The sequence below is a fragment of the Hippopotamus amphibius genome, chromosome 1 (genome assembly GCF_030028045.1).
Source record: "Hippopotamus amphibius kiboko isolate mHipAmp2 chromosome 1, mHipAmp2.hap2, whole genome shotgun sequence".
NCBI lineage: Eukaryota > Metazoa > Chordata > Mammalia > Artiodactyla > Hippopotamidae > Hippopotamus > Hippopotamus amphibius.
In genome coordinates this window covers 78,972,689-78,986,584 of record NC_080186.1, presented here as the reverse complement: position 1 = coordinate 78,986,584, position 13,896 = coordinate 78,972,689, and positions in this window count along the sequence as shown.

Below are 13,896 nucleotides of genomic sequence, written 5' to 3'. Positions count from 1 at the left end.
CAATATCCCAATTCATTCCCCCCCCCCCAAACCGCCCCGCTTTCCCCACTTGGTGTCCATATGTTTGTTCTCTACATCTGGGTCTCTATTTCTGCCTTGCAAACCGGTTGATTTGTACCATTTTTCTATAGTCCACACATATGTGTTAATATACAATATTTGTTTTTCTCTTTCTGACTCACTTCACTCTGTATGACAGTCTCGAGGTCCATCCATGTCTCTAAAAATGTCCCAGTTTCATTGCTTTTTACAGCTGAGTAATATTCCTCTGTATGTATGTACCACAGCTTCTTTATCCATTCATCTGTTGATGGACATTTAGGTTGCTTCCATGTGCTGGCTATTATGAATAGTGCTGCAATGAACATTGGAGTGCATGTGTCTTTTTGAATTATGGTGTTCTCTGGGTATATGCCCAGGAGTAGGATTGCTGGGTCATATGGTAACTGTATTTTTAGTTTTGCAAGGAACCTCCATACTGTTCTCCATAGTGGCTGTATCAATTTACATTCCCACCAACAGTGCAAGAGCATTCCCTTTTCTCCACACCCTCTCCAGCATTTACTGTTTGTAGATTTTCTGATGATGCCCATTCTAACCGGTCTGAGGTGATACCTCATTGTAGTTTTGATTTGCATGTCTCTAATAATTAGTGATGTGGAGCAGCTTTTCATGTGCCTCTTGGCCATCCGTATGTCTTCTTTGGACAAATGCCTATTTAGGTCTTCTGCCCATTTTTTGATTGGGTTGTTTGTTTTTTTGATATTGAGCTGGATAAACTGTTTATATATTTTGGAGATTAGTCCTTTGTTGATTCGTTTGCAAATTTCATTAGGTCCCACTTATTTATTTTTGTTTTTATTTCCATTATTCTACGGGGTGGATCAGAAAAGAGCTTGCTGTTATTTACGTCAGAGTGTTCTTCCTATGTTTTCCTCTAGGAGTTTTATAGTGTCTGGCCTTACATTTAGGTCTTTTATCCATTTGGAGTTTATTTTTGTGTATGGTGTTAGGAAGTGTTCTAATTTCATTCTTTTACATGTAGCTGTCCAGTTTACCCAGCACCACTTATTGAAGAGGCTGTCTATTCTCCATTGTGTATCCTTGCCTCCTTTGTCATAGATTACTTGACTGTAGTTTATCTCTGGACTTTCTGTCCTGTTCCATTGATCTATATTTCTGTTTTTGTGCCAGTACCATACTGTCTTGATCACTGTAGCCTTGTAGTATAGCCTGAAGTCAGGAAGCCTGATTCCACCAACTCCATCTTTCCTTCTCAAGATTGCTTTGGCAATTCGGGGTCTTTTGCGTTTCCATACTAATGGTAAAATTTCTTGTTCTAATTCTGTGAAAAATGTCATTGGTAATTTGATCAGGATTGCATTGAATCTATAAATTGCTTTGTGTTGCATAGTCATTTTCACAATGTTGATTCTTCCAATCCAGGAACATGGTATGTCCCTCCATCTGTTTGTGTCTTCCTTGATTTCTTTCATTAGTGTCTTACAGTTTTCTGAGTACAGGTCTTTTACCTCCTTGGGTAGGTTTATTTCTAGGTATTTTATTCTTTTCATTGCAATGGTGAATGGGATTGTTTCCTTCATTTCTCTTTCTGATCTTTCATTGTTGGTGTATAGAAATGCAAGAGATTTCTGTGTGTTCATTTTGTATTGTGCAACTTTACCAAATTCATGGATTAGCACCAGTAGTTTTCTGGTGGCATCTGTAGGATTTTCTATGGATAGTGTCATGTCATCTGCAAACAGTGACAGTTTGACTTCTTTTCCAGTTTGGATTCCTTTTATTTCTTTTTCTTCTCTGATTGCTGTGGCAAGGACTTCCAAAACTATGTTGAATAGTAGTGGTGAGAGTGGACATCCTTGTCTTATTCCTGATCTTAGAGGGAATGCTTCCAGTTTTTCATCATTGAGAATGATGTTTGCTGTGGGTTTGTCATACATGGCCTTTATTATGTTGAGGTAGGTTCCCTCTATGCCCACCTTCTGGAGAGTTTTGATCATAAATCGATGTTGAATTTTGTCAAAAGCTTTTTCTGCATCTATTGAGATGATCATGTGGTTTTTATCCTTCCATTTGTTAATATGGTGTATCACATTGATTGATTTGCGTATATTGAAGAATCCTTGCATTCCAGGGATAAACTCCACTTGATCATGGTGGATGATCTTTTTAATGTGTTGTTGGATTCTGTTGGCTAGTATTTGGTTGAGGATTTTTGCATCTAAATTCATCTGTGATATTGGTCTGTAGTTTTCTTTTTTTGTAGTACCTTTGTCCGGTTTTGGTATCAGGGTGATGGTGGCTTCATAAAATGAGTTTGGGAGTGTTCCTTCCTCTGCAATGTTTTGGAAGAGTTTGAGAAGGATGGGTGTTAGCTCTTCTCTAAATGTTTGATAAAATTCACCTGTGAATCCATCTGGTCCTGGACTTTTGTTTGTTGGGAGATTTTTAATCACAGTTTCAATTTCATTCCTTGTGATTGGTCTGTTCATATTTTCTATGTCTTCCTGATTCAGTCTTGGAAGCTTATACCTTTCTAGGAATCTGTCCATTTCATCCAGGATGTCCATTTTATTGGCATATAGTTGATTGTAGTAGTCTCTTATGGTGCTTTTTATTTCTGCGGTGTCCATTGTAACTTCTCCTGTTTCGTTTCTAATTTTATTGGTTTGAGTCCTCTCCCTCTTTTTCTTGATGAGTCTTGCTAGAGGTTTATCAATTTTATTTATCTTCTCAAAGAACCAGCTTTTAGTTTTATTGATCTTCGCTATTGTTTTCTTTGTCTCTATTTCATTTATTTCTGCTCTGATCTTTACGATTTCTCTCCGTCTACTCACTTTGGGTTTTGTTTGCTCTTCTTTCTCTCGTTTCTTTAGGTGTAAGGTTAGATTGTTGATTTGGAATTTCTCTTGTTTCTTGAGGTAGGATTGTATTGCTGTAAACTTCCCTCTTAGAACTGCCTTTGCTGCATCCCATAGGTTTTGGATCGTTGTGTTTTTATTGTCATTTGTCTCTAGGTATGTTTTGATTTTCTCTTTGATTTCTTCAGTGATCTCTTGGTTATTTAGTAGCATCTTGTTTAGCCTCCATGTGTTTGTGTTTTTTACAGTTTTTTTCCTGTAATTGATTTCTAATCTCATAGCGTTGTGGTCAGAAAAGATGCATGATATGATTTCAATTTTCTTGAATTTACCAAGGCTTGATTTATCACCCAAAATGTGATCTATCCTGGAGAATGTTCCATGTGCACTTGAGAAGAATGTGTAATCTGTTGTTTTTGGATGTAATGTCCTACAGATATCTATTAAATCAAGCTGATTTACTGTGTCATTTAAAGCTTGTGTTTCCTTATTAATTTTCTGTGTGGATGATCTGTCCATTGGTGTAAGTGGGGTGTTAAAGTCCCCCACTATGATTGTGTTACTGTCGATTTCCTCTTTCATAGTTGTTAGCATTTGCCTTATGTATTGAGGTGCTCCTATATTGGGTGCATATATATTTGTAATTGTTATGTCTTCTTCTTGGATTGATCCCTCAGTCTTTAAGTAGTGTCCTTTCTTGTCTCGTGTAACATTTTTTATTTTAAAGTCTATTTTATCTGATATGAGTATTGCTACTCCAGCTTTCTTTTGATTTCCATTTGCATGGAAAATCTTTTTCCATCCCCTCACTTTCAGTCTGTATGTGTCCCTAGGTCTGAAGTGGGCCTCTTGTAGACAGCATATATATGGGCCTTGTTTTTGTATCCATTCAGCCAGTCTGTGTCTTTTGGTTGGTGCATTTAGTCCATTTACATTCCAGGTAATTATCGATATGTATGTTCCTATTACCATTTTCTTAATTGTTTTGTTGTTGATTCTGTAGGTCCTTTTCTTCTCTCATGTTTCCCGCTTAGAGAGTTCCTTTAGCATTTGTTGTAAGGCCGGTTTGGTGGTGCTGAATTCTCTTAGCTGTTGCTTGTCTGTAAAGCTTTTGATTTCTCCGTCAAATCTGAATGAGATCCTTGCTGGGTAGAGTATTCTTGGTTGTAGGTTCTTCCCTGTCATCACTTTAAATATATGGTGCCATTCCTTCTGGCTTGTAGAGTTTCTGCTGAGAAATCAGCTGTTACCCTTATGGGAGTTCCCTTGTATGTTATTTGTCGTTTTTCCCTTGTTGCTTTTAATAAGTTTTCTCTGTCTTTAATTTTTATCAATTTGACTACTGTATGTCTTGGCATGTTTCTCCTTGGGTTTATCCTGCCTGGGACTCTCTGTGCTTCCTGCACTTGGGTAGCTATTTCCTTTCCCATGTTAGGGAAGTTTTCAACTATAATCTCTTCCAGTATTTTCTCAGGTCCTTTCTCTCTCTCTTCTCCTTTTGGGACCCCTATAATGTGAATGTTGGTGTGTTTAATGTTGCCCCAGAGGTCTCTTAGGCTGTCTTCAGTTCTTTTCATTCTTTTTCTTTATTCTTTACTGCATCAGTGATGATCACCATTCTGTCTTCCAGGTCACTTATTCATCCTTCTGCCTCCGTTAATCTGCTCTTGGTTCCTTCTAGTGTATTTTTCATTTCACTTATTGTGTTGCATATCTTTGTTTGTTCTTTAATTCTTCTAGGTCTTTGGTAAACTTTTCTTGCAACTTTTCGATCTTTGCATCCAATCTTTTTTCAAAGTCCTGGATCATCTTCACCATCATTATTCTGAATTCTTTTTCCAGAAGAGTGCCTATCTCCTCTTCATTTAGTTGTTTTTCTGGTGTTTTATCTTGTCCCTTCATCTGGTACAAAGTCTTTTGCCTTTTCATTTTCTCTGTCTTTCTGTGGCTGTGATTTTCAGTTCCACAAGTTGAAATACTGCTGATACTGCTTGATTCTGCTGTCTGTCCTCTTGTGGAGGAAGCTGTCTAGGAGGCTCGTGGGTGCTTCCTGATGAGAGGGACTGATGGTGGCTTGGGCTGAGTGAGTGGAGCTCAGTGACACTTTAATCTGCTTATCTTCCAATGGGTGGGGCTGTGTTCCCACCCTAGTGGTCCTTTGGCCTGAGGCAACCCAGCACTGGAGCTTACAGGCTCTTTGGTGGAGCTAATGGTGGACTCTGGGGGGGCTCACGCCAATGAGCACTTCTCAGAACCCCTGCTGCTAGTGCCCCTGTCTCCTCGGTGAGCCACAGCTGTCCCCCACCTCTGCAGGCAACCCTCCAACACTAGCAGGTAGGTCTGGTTCAGTCTCCTATGAGGTCACTGCTCCTTCTCCCTGGGTTCTGGTGAGCACACTTTTTTGTGTGCCCTCCAAGAGTGGAGTCTCGGTTTCCCCCAGTCCTGTGGAGGTCCTGCAATCAAATCCCGCTGGCTTTCAAAGTCTGATTCTCTGGGGATTCCTCCTCCCGTTGCTGGACCCCCAGGTTAGGAAGCCTGGCATGTGGCTCAGAACCCTCACGACTTCTGTGGTATAACTGTTCTCCAGCTTGTGAGTCACCCACCCAGCATTTATGGGATTTGATTTTAATGCGATTGCGCCCCTCCTACCATCTCATTGTGGCTTCTCCTTTGTCTCTAGATGTGGGGTGGTTTTTTTTGGTGAGTTCCAATGTCTTTCTGTCGATGGTTGTTCAGCAGTTAGTTGTAATTCCAGTGCTCTTGCAAGAGGGAGTGAGAGCACGTCCTCCTACTCTGCCATCTTGATTCTTCTCCCCACCCCCACATTGCCTTTAAGTAACAGCTATGTTAGCCTTGTGCATATAAACTTTCTCAGAGTTATTTACAAGCAGGAAAAAAATTGAAGTAAAACTTTGCTAATACTAAAAAAAAAAAGTGAGTGAAAAGAGAACCCACAGAATGGGAGAAAATATCTGCAAATCATATATCTGATAAGGGTTTAATATACAAAATATATAAGAATTCCTACAACTCAATAAAAGACAACCCAATTTTTTTTAATGTTCAACGTCATTAGTTATTGGAAAATGTAACTCAGAATCACAATGGGATACCACTTCATATCTATGGAGATGGCTATTAAACAAATAAACAAAAAACAAAAATGGAAATAACAAGTGGTGGCAAGGGTGTGAAGAAATTGGAACCCTCATACACTGTTGGTAGGAATGTAAAATGGTGCAGTTCCTGTGGAAAACAGATTGGCAATCCCTCAAGAAGCTCAACATAGAATTACCAGCAATTCCACTCCTAGTATATAATTAAAAGAATTGAAAAGAGGGACTCAAAGAGGTATGTTTTCCAGTGTTCACTGCAGCACTATTCACAACAGCCAAAACGTGGACACAATCCAAGTGTCCATCAACAGATGAATGAACAAAACATGGCGTATACATAGAATAGAGTAATATCTGGCCATTAAAAGGAATTAAGTTCTGATACATATTACAACATGGATGAACCTTGAAATAAGCCAGACACAAAGGACAAACATTGTAGGAAATACATAGAGACGGAAAGTAGATTAGTGTTTATCAGGGGCTGCAGGGAGGAGTAATGGGAAGTTATTTGCTTGATGGGTACAGAGTTTCTGTTTGGGGTAATGGAAACGTTTTGGAAATAGATAGTAGTAGCACAAACACTGTGAATAATTAATACCACTAAATTGTGCACTTAAAATGGTTAAAATAGCATATTATGTGTTACGTTTATTTCACCACAATAAAAAAAATACCCTAATTGAACTGTTGTCAACTCTTCACCTAATTTTCCAGCATCTTCTTTTCCTCCTCCTTTGAGCCCTGTGACCTAATGTTTGATGCTGCCCACTTCTCTTCCAATGCTTGAAGCCTTTCTCCTCTGTGTTGTAAACTTGGCACCTTGGGAACAGGTTGTACACTTGGCAACAGCTGTGGAGATGGCACCAACCAGCACCAATGCTGGCCAAGCATGACAGTGCTGACAAAACTGTTGTCACGGAACACAGGGCATTAGCAAAAAAACTTTTAAATAATATGAATACAAAAATATGTAGGTACTGTAAATATGTATGTACAAAAAGTGCACTGAATAAAAGTTCTAGAAAGCATACGTAAACCATATTTGATAGGTTTAGAAACTCGTCCAGGGAGATGAGCTTTCTTAGAGATCAGCTTCCTTAATGGTTCAGGGAACAAAGCATCTTGACCTCCTGAAGCGGACGGTCCCCCAAGTATGAGGCCACAAAGAATGGGTCTCTTTAAAAGATGCTGCTCCTTTAATGTCCTCTGTACTTATATTCTCTCCAGTTTTGTTTTCCTAAGTTTGGCAAAATGTTTGATGGATAACTTGGCCTTTTTTACAATTATCTCAGAGCTGAAGGGTATTTTTTTGTGGGCCAGGATTTTTTTTTTAAAAAGTGATACCATGAACACAGTAGATCCTCCCCCCCCCCCCCCCCCGCCTTCTATCCCATAGGTCTGCCCACACATTGAGGGAAAGGGGAACTTTGTTTGCTTTGGGGGACGACACAATTTTGTGTACATTTTTAAAGGTCAGATTTTAAAATGTACTTAATATAAAATCATGTACACCAGTTGTTAAGAGTTGGGGGCTTGGTGTCCTATGTTCCACGTTGGCTCTGCCCCTATTGTGTGCCTTGGACAAGTGTGCCTTCCACCTCTCCCAGCACTGATGTTCTCATCTGTAACGTGGAGAGTAGGCTTCAATAAGAGAAGGTAAAAGAGCACCCAGCACAGTGCCCCACACAGAGTAGGTATTCATCCTCTTGATGAGTTACCTAATTTTGTACCTAATTTAGTACCTAATCTATTACCGAGCAGCCATGAACACCCACAGGCCTCCTCCATGAAAGTTTCCCCAGTGAACAGCCCATGATTTCTCATTTCACTACATTCCTAAAATACGTCATGAAAACACAATTCATGCTGTAGCCATTTTATATGTACACAAATTTTGATCAAATAAACTCTAAGTCCTTGGGGAGTAGTGGCAATCCTGTGCACTCTTGCCACCCTGAAAACCCGATGAAGCCACACATGTAATTTAACACTTGTTAAACTGAATGGCCGAGAACCAATTTGGGGCCCTGAGAAAGCAATGGACTTGTTGCCATGAGAGTTCAGTTCTAATCCTGTTTTCACCTGTGTGAGCTTTGTGACACTGAAGAAGAAACTTCAAGGCAACCTAATAATCAGTTTCCAAATTGATATAGTAGGTAAGCCCAGATGCAGTGGACTGAATGTCTGTGTCTCCCCAAATTCATACACTGAAATCCTAATCTTAAATATGATGGTATTAGGAGGTGGAGACTTTAGTTTTGAGGGTGGAGCCCTCGGGAATGGGTTTAGTGCCCTTGTAAAAGACTCCAGAGAGCCCTCTCATCCTCATTCTACCATTGGAGGAGACAATGAAAAGACAGTAGTCCACAACCAGGAAGAAGGTTCTCACCAGAACCTGACCATGCTGACACCCTGACCTCAGACATCTCCAGAACTGTGAGAAATAAATTTCTATTGTTTATAAGCCACTCAGTCTTTGGTACTTAGTTATAGCCACATGAACTAAGACACTAACCTACTTTCAGGACAGAATTACAGAGATTCAAATGTGACACCATGCATGTGAAAGTGCTTGGTAATTTCTAAATTGTTTTCTTTATTCCAGGGCGGAACTAAAAAGGGGTGGGGGGAGGATCTGCTGGGTGTTAATCATTTACAATCAGGCCATTGTCCCAACCAATTAATCAATTATACCTAAAGTTAAAGCTATTTGCAACCTACTGAAAGGATGAGGAGATGGACAGATTTTTAATGGTAAACTCTTAAGTACACAAAGGCTTATACTCAAAACTCCCATTAGCAATAATGGGAGTTATGCCTGCCAGGCCCACTGAGAGTTGAATGTGATCCATAATCTATCTTACTTAATGTCATCAGTTTCCCTATAGCCCCTTCAAACAATCAGACGCCAGTGAAACACCATAAGTGGAACTAATAGCATTGATTTAGGAGAATATTGACAGTCTATTTCAATGAAGCTTGCCAACCTGAGAAGCCTATAGATAGTTTGAAATCTCAATGTGCCTGTGCACATTTATTTTTGTTTATTAAAGGAGAAAGACAATCCTTTAATGTTGAGAAGGTACTAGAAGGGGATAATATATATAAATACATCAGCCGGAGAAAAGGGAACCTTCCTTTACTGTTGGTGGGAATGTAAATTGGTACAGCCACTATGGAAAACAGTATGGAGGTTCCTTAAAAAATGAAACTACCATATGATCCAGCAATCCCACTACTGGGCATGTACCCAGAGAAAACCATAATCCAAAAACAAGCATGTACCACAATGTTCACTGCAACACTATTTACAATAGCTAGAACATGGAAGCAACCTAAATGCCCATCAACAGATGAATGGATAAAGAAGATGTGGTACATATATACAATGGAATATTACTCAGCCATAAGAAGGAATGAAACTGAGTTATTTGTAGTGAGGTGGATGGACCTAGAGACTGTCATACAAAGTGAAGAAAGCCAGAAAGAGAAAAACAAATACCATGTGCTAACTCATATATATATGGAATCTAAAAAAAATGGTTTTGATGAATCCAGTGACAGGGCAAGAATAAAGATGGAGATGTAGAGAACAGACATGAGGACACGGGATGGGCAGGGGGGTGAAGGGGAAGCTGGGACGAAGTGAGAGAGTAGCATTGACATATATATATACACTACCAAATGTAAAATAGATAGCTAGTGGGAAGTTGCCACATAATATAAGGAGAGCAACTCGATGATGGGTGATGACTTAGAGGACTGGGATAGGGAGGGTGGGAGGGAGCTGCAGAAGGGAGGGCATATGAGGATATATGTATAAATACAGCTGATTCTCTTTGGTGTATGGAAAAAACTGGCACAACAGTGTAAGGCAATTATATTCCAATAAAGAACTTAATAAATAAATAAGTAAATACATCAGCCAAAATATTTTCCCCAATACTTGGATTTTTCCTTTTCTTCTGATTATATAAAACTGATTACATTTGTTGAGCCTTTTATAAATTATAAAATCTTTCATATTGTCTTTGGTTTATGAGAAATGAGCAAACAGAAAGAAATTTTAGAATTTTACTGAAGACATAAGCACAAATATAATTTCTTTCCTATTCTTACCCCACATTTATTCAGTTATCAACTCCTATCACATCTTCCTTTAAATATCTGGCATCTGCTCCTTTCCATCTAGTACCATCATGCCCTCGCTCTGGCTCTTTTAATTCAGGCCCAGACTGAGGCAGTGCTTTCCTGGATAGTCTTCCTTCTTTAAAACTCATGATACTTGGACTTCCTAGGTGGCGCAGTGGTAAAGAATCCGCCTGCCATTGCAGGGGACACGGTTCGAGCCCTGCCCTGGGAAGATTCCACATGCCACGGAGCAACTAAGCCTGTGCACCACAACTATTGAGCCTGTGCTCTAGAGCCCGTGAGCCACAACTACTGAGCCCATGTGCTGCAACTATTGAAGCCCACACGCCTAGGGCCCGTGCTCCACAACAAGAGGAAGCCACTACAATGAGGAACCTATGCACCACAATGAAGAGTAGCCCCCACTCTCAGCAACTAGAGAAAGCCCGAGCGCAGCAACGAAGACCCAACGCAGCCAATAAATAAAATAAAATAAATTAAAAAAAGAAAACTCATGATACTTCAATCCAACTTGCACATTCCACTTTGCATAGAATGTAAAACTTTGAGGGCAGGGACTATGCCTTATATTTCCTTATATTGTAGATTTAGTGATCACATTTCCTGAACAGAAAAGGCTAAAAACACATGATCTGGCAAGAATATTTATAGAGAAAAAGAAGCATAAATCTAAAATTGGACCTTTCTCTCCAAATCTGTGGCTATTGTATCTAATCAATGCATTCTAACAAAATGCATTCTGCGTCATATACATACAGTACACATGGGTCAATCTGTTTAAAACATAGACTGTAAACCGGCAGACCAAAGCTCAATTATGACCCATGGTAATTTTTTCGTCCAGTACTTAAAAAAAAAAAACTTGAATTGATTGCCAACACTTTAAAATTGCTGACTTCACATAAAAAATCAAGCCATGCTTGAGAAATCTGAAGATCTGAGAAGACTGGGTTTTTAGAAATCAGCTCAAGCTAAAGTCCACCCAAGATGGGGACGCCTAATAAAGCTGGAAAACCCAAAGGGGGACTACCCTTCCAGAGTAAGGATAAACAGGATAAAACCTGCTTCACAGAAAGGGACAACAAGGAAACTTGGCTGTCTGGACCCTGGCACTTGGGAGAAAATATATTAGCCAAGTATCAAGGAGAATGTGGTTATAAATTAACAAAAGATAAATATACATACATATATTTTCACATGTGTATCTTCTGATAATTTACATCCACAAGCCAATAATCCAATGCATATGTCTGTAGCCCAGCTGACCCTACTTTTGTAGTTAAAAACAAGTGGAGATATTAACTTGATCCTGGGTAAGTAGTTACCCCACCCCAGGCAAGTAAACACAAATGCTCTCTGAATGAATACAACTTCAATCTATATTTTGAAGAATTCCTACAGACAAAATTCAAAGAATATGAGTTCAGAGTCAAAATCCATAAAACACAGAAGTAAATGAGGTACAGAGAGTAACAGGCAGCAGCAACAGATAACACAAATCAGACCTGAAAAATCCTCAGCTACAGAAATGTCGAGACACAGGATATCAATAAGGATGTTTAATAGCAACTCACTCAACAAATATTTTTGAATACCTTCTATTTTCCGTGTAATGTTCTAAGCTGTAAGGACAAAGCAGCTAACAAAATAAATACCCTGGTTCTCAAGGCAGTTACATTTTAGGAAAGGAAGACAAACAACTTAATAAAATATGTAGCATGGCAGGTGGTGAAAAAGAAAAAAACCTAGGAGAGATATGGTGTGCTGCAGTAGAGGCTACCTCATTGTCCTTAGAGCCTGCATGGGGATTAGCTCTGAGTGTGAGAGATGACTTGAGAGTCTCGGGCTTCCTGTGTGACTGACATAAAACAGGGGACAGAGGCATAATGGAATTATGATGGTCTCAAGGCAGACAGTGGTGAGCAACCCCACTGTGAGTATGGTTGCTGTGGAGGGAGCAGACTCTTCACAAAAGCACACAGACTTCTAGGCCTCTCTCTTCACCCCTGACAATGCTTATGTGAGGGTTAGGGAAGAAATGTCCTTTTCTGAAGCACAGGTTACTCTACGCATCCCTCTTGCTTCCTGCTGATGGAGGTAAAGAAGTCAGGCGGAGAGACTGACTTTGTTTTGAGAAAATAAAGACAACAGAAATGAGCAAGACACTATATAGAAATGTCCAATGAAACTTCTAGGAATGAAAAAATGATAGAAATTTAAAACTCAAATTCAAAAGGAGATTTGACACAGCTGAAAAATTAGCAAGCTGGAAATCAGATTCTTAAAAATTATCCAAATGCAGATACAAAATATGAAAGAGAGATTGCCAGACTTGGACAATAGAATTAGAAGGCCTAGGGGCATTTCCTGGCAGTCCAGTGGTTAGGACTCTTTGCTTTCACTGCTCAGGTTCGATCCCTGGTCAGTGAACTAAGATCCCACAAGCTGTGTGGCACAGGCAATAAATAAATAAGGTCTGATACACATGTAATCAGATTCTCTAAGGAGATAGCAAAAACGCGGCAAAGCTATTATTCAAAGAAATAATAGCTGAGAACTACCCTGAATTGGTGAAAGTCATGGTCACAGCAGGCACTTGAGTTTTTGTCTATAAGTAAAAGTTTTTCTTAAACACCATCTACACAACATGATTTTAGACTTACTGAAAGTCTTGGATTTGTTTTCCTGACAGGAAACTGAAGTAATGTCTGGGCGTGCACCAGTATTAAAGCTACTCTCCTTAAGGTAGAGAAGAGAAATTTTGTCATGATCCAACTTACTGATGATAACTACAGCCTGCCCTTAAGTGTGATGGACATACTATCAACGAGTTTGGTTGATCCTCTGCAGTTTTCATTCCAACATTCTTTTGGGATATTTACTTAGTAAATTTTTCTATCTTTTGTTTTCCCTCCCCAGGAATGATTTGGGGGATCCACGGAAGACAGTGCCCGTCAATGAGTTGGTTAAGTGCTGGGATCCAATTTTATCATGACCTTAGAGGCTCCATAAATCCCTTTCTCTGTTTGGTTTGAGAATAAGGTCCAAACTTCTTAGCATGACACAAGAGGCTATTTCTTTGTCTTCTGTCCTGCTCTCCTTCCCAGATCGACTCCTAATATACACACACAACTCACAATTTCCCCAAATATATGAAAACATACCAGCCTTTTAGGCTACCATGCTTTTGTATAGGAAATTCCCCCATGACCTTCTCATTGTGCATCCCATCCTTTTTCAGGGATCTCCACTAAGCTCCTCTCACCGAAAATTTGTTGGTCTCAGGAAAGTCTACTGATCTTTCATGACCCTCTTCAAACTGGGCATCTAGCTACCCAAGCTTTCTCTGACAACATCCACGGCACCTTGTGCTTCAGTGTTCCTCTCTGTATCCAGGGATGTCTGGCATGTGATGGGTGCTGAATATTTTCCTGGTGGTAAAGAAAGTCAAGGAAAACACTGTGGGGGCGGGGGGGGGGGGGAGCAGGCAGTCAAGCTTGAAAGGTCACTGTAGGGCAACCTTTATCCCTGGCCTCAGAAATATCACTTGTAGGAAATTTCCCTATGTAAATAATTGAGAAGGTACTGAAAGACCTAGCTACAAGGCTCATACTTCACTGCTGTTTCAATAGCAAAATCCTGGGCACAATTTTAAGTCCTTCAATTGGGTTTTGGCTAAATGAATGCATAATGAAATACTAAATAGTTATTTTAAAACAAGTATGGAAAATATTTAGTGGCAT